This window comes from Parasteatoda tepidariorum, chromosome 4, assembly GCF_043381705.1.
Source record: "Parasteatoda tepidariorum isolate YZ-2023 chromosome 4, CAS_Ptep_4.0, whole genome shotgun sequence".
NCBI lineage: Eukaryota > Metazoa > Arthropoda > Arachnida > Araneae > Theridiidae > Parasteatoda > Parasteatoda tepidariorum.
Genome location: NC_092207.1, coordinates 99,414,980 through 99,419,068, shown reverse-complemented (window position 1 = coordinate 99,419,068; position 4,089 = coordinate 99,414,980).

Below are 4,089 nucleotides of genomic sequence, written 5' to 3'. Positions count from 1 at the left end.
ATTATATAATAATGAAAAGTCAAGCTTAAATTTTTTTTAAAATTAATTTTATTTATTTTGTTTAACGATTTATTTAAATATTTTTATGAACGTGTTACGTCCCTAGAAGCCAGTTTTTAAGATTTCAAAATTTGTAAACTTCGGGAAATAAATAAAAAAAATTTTGCAAGCACAAACAACACAAAAAACTGTTTTAACAAAATAATTAAAACTGTGCAACTTTTTTTATTATTATTTTCTGCATTTAAAGTCTGCAATTGTCACTTCGAAATTGTATAGTTCCTTTATCAACGCTTATAACAAATAACTTTTATGTATACTTTATATAACTTTTATATTTATATATAGCAAATAACTTTTATAACAATTTAACTTTTTGAGAAAATTATTAAAACTGTTCAGCTTTTATTATTATTATTATATGCATTTAAAGTCTTCTAATGGCACGTCCTAAATAAAGCGTTCTTTTATTAACTTTTGTAACAAATAACTTTTCTTAAGAAACTTCTAAATTTTCATTTCAATAAAAAATACTAAATTTTATTATCTAAAAGAAATGCATATCAATTCAAACTTCTATTAATGATTTATTTTTTAAATCTATTAGTAACCCAATTTGAAATATTTATTAAGGAAGAATAAGTGCTTAAAATATCTGGAACGAAAGAGAAGAAAAAAAACACTGTTATTTCAAAGTTATGGCTTTCAATTTACACGGTTTTTTGACCACAACTCCAGAAAGCGAAACGAATCGAGTGGTCTTTCAGTCTTGCTTATCCATCTTCCAATTCAATCCCATGATTCCGTTCTGATCCCGGATCTCTTGTCTTTAAAACAACGACGAGTCTTGGTGACGTCAGAGGTCTACCATCTACCTCTACCTGAGATGTGTCGTGACCTTGAGTTTAGTGAACCGCAGCGGACACCGAATCGACTGGCCCCCTGGAAAGCAATAAGCAGAGGGGCAGGGGGTCGCAAAGATCATTCATCCAGCCGATCCTCTCTGGAGGAATTACATCCCCCTTCCCAGCACTTTTATCTTTTCTTTTTGCTCAGGCGCTTTTTTATTTTCTCATCATCCTTCGTTAAGCTATTATTATTGTTTTATTTTATTTCTTTTTAAGATTTCATCCTATATAATAAGAGAAACTTTGGTCAAAGAAATGGAATAACTGAAGTGCTGAATAAACATTGTGAATGTTGATTTTGAATTATTTCCTTTCCTCTTCCTTTTTTTTTTTAATTATCGGTCCTGTCATATTATTTTTAAAAACAGCGTAAATTTCATCTTTATTACGTAACTATTTTTGTTGTTGATATTAATTGAAGCGCGGGTAACTTAAGGCTATTGTCCCTTTTTAAAATCTATGAAAACTATAAAAATTAGTTTTCTTCCTCTATGATAAGAGAATAAAAATTCGATTTCAGACCATTCTTTGAAATCCCCGTCAAATGAAGAAAAGCTTTTTATCGAATAACTTGTTTTTTATTTTTATTTTATTGTTATTATTATCATTTATTTTGAGTTTCTGAGTTCTTTACACAGATTCATCACTGCTATATTAAGTTCATTCAGCTCCTTCTATGCTTATTATGAAAATAGCGAGTTTTAACAGTTATCATTTTGCTCTTCAATCCATGATCCAAAAAGTATTGTTTGTGAGATGGCGATTCATATTAATTTAAGTAATAATACCGTTTACATTAAACAATTGGAAATTTGTTCAGGATTACTAGCTGATGTGTAATTAAAAGGCTCTTACGCCATTCCTTTACTTACAGTTACAAAAATACCATTTATACAGATATGCTGATTTCTAAGAGTTAATTATATTAGATTGCGTCAGTAACTATGTCGACACCTATTGAAATAATAATAGTGGTAATGTTTGATAGAAATAAAATTTTATTATGCTGTGTGTTTTCAGAAATTAAATTTATGATACTTGGCATGAGATCTACGTTGAAGATTTCTTCAGGACTACCTATTTCTAGATAAGTTCCCAATCACTCTTTTCAACTTTTGGGGAGAAATCTTTCAACAGGATCGAGTTTTCACCTTCCTCTAACTAGAAATGCGTTTTTGCAACAAAATTTTTTATTGATTTCTTTTTTATAAATGTAAGACTTCATTATTTTAATTTTAATACATTTAATAATATCAGGCTTTTGAATAATTCCATACATTTTGGAATGAATACGTCGTCACAAGAGATAGTTTTCTATGGCCCTAAACTCGATGTATTCACAGAAACCTGACGTGATAAAGAAAGTAAGATGAATTCATTTAAAAATTGATTACAAATACACAGTGAAAAGTTTTAGTGCATAGTTACCACCATTTTTGGTGTTTAAGTAAATTAAATACGTTTTGAAGTACGTAACTGTGTACACACTGTACAACGTAACTGTGTACGCATATGTGTATGTAACTAAGGAAAAAATGATATACAAATGACACAAACAATTGTGTGAAAGTGCGATTATATAACTAAAAATGTGCTTGCTTTGTAAGAGAAATGTGTTTGCAAGGAAGTTATTAAATTGATTCTAATATGCATGAGGATATATGTTGTCAGTAAATAACCAAACAAAAAATAAATACCTTCAATTAAACTATGACAGTGAAAAAGTAAATAAAAAATATGACACCAAGCTCTGCAAAAAATGGTAGTTTATCTCAACACCAAGAATGGTGGCAACGATGCGCCACGATTTTTTTACAGTGTGACATTCATACCTAAGGAAACATTCATAGTATTTCTGTTTTCACATAAATATGTTTGTATAAATAACATTTGGGAATTCATTTAAAAAAAAAAAAAGGCAGAAGAGTGTGGAGTAGGTAGAGCGAGTACTTCAATTTCGTTTTTTTACAGGATTGCTCTCTGAATTCCATTTTTGTGAAAGGAAAAATATAAAAAATATGTCTCTTATCAAATCAATTAACACAGATTAGAGAGCCAGAAGGAAAAGAAAAAAAATGAAATTTTTTGTTATGCCCCATTGGAGGTTATGCTGATGCAACAGTTTGAAAGCATATTATGGAATGGGGGTCAAATGCCCACAAAAGGGGAAAGGAGGATCTTTCTCCCATTTCCCTCTCAATAACCCCGTTAGTGTGACACTTGCCTTAAAAGTGATAAAATCACAATAGCTGATCCAGAAAGTACAAGTGAGGTTAGTGTATCTTCTTGGGTATCAAGTGCAGACGGGGGGGGGGGGTACTTTTAGTAATTTGATCCAATAATTTTGGCTATAGTTATCATAAGTTATTTACAGATTTGATTAATAATTAACCAAGAATGAATTAACTAATCTAGCATACTTAATGTAGTACGAAATCGTTATGCTTACTAGTATTGAAATAACACGTATGAAATTGGGTCCTACCTTTCGTGATTCAGGCCTTGGATCGAGTGACAACTTTTAAATTTTTACAAACTATGACTGACCTTAAAATTAATAACTATTTTAATGTTGCCAAAATGTGAGAGGATTGGAATGTAAAATTCAGAATTTTAAATTCTTTGAACGGGTTGTGGACACAAAGAACTTATCAGGATTCCCATATACACATGAATAAAATGTTAAAGTGCACCGATATAAAACGGTTTATGAAAACTTCTGTTCCTTCTATGTTCTGTTTTTCAATTTCAATGACTTACTAATAGTTAATATCCATAAAAAATTGTTTTAGTCATAAGATATAATTAATTAATTATTCAGTTTCGCACATTATTGTTTTTAATATTTCACTGTTGCATCACTAATTCGTTTTAAATTAAAGTTTCAATAAGAATAGGAATTATCCGAAAAAAATGGTAACAGTTGCCATGAAGTTAGATTATTAAAGGATAGGGTAAAAATTTGATAGCAACCTTAAAGAATTTGAAAAATATTTAAATAATAATGAATGAAAAAGCAAATTTAAAAAAAAAAAAAACTGCCAAAGTAATAAATTCAAATTAGCACAAAGCAAAAACGATTTTTATAAATTTTTAAAGCAATTATTTTTGTATTCATTTAATTTAAAATCACTCCTATTCACTATTTTATTCACTCCTACTAACTATTATTCAGACACGG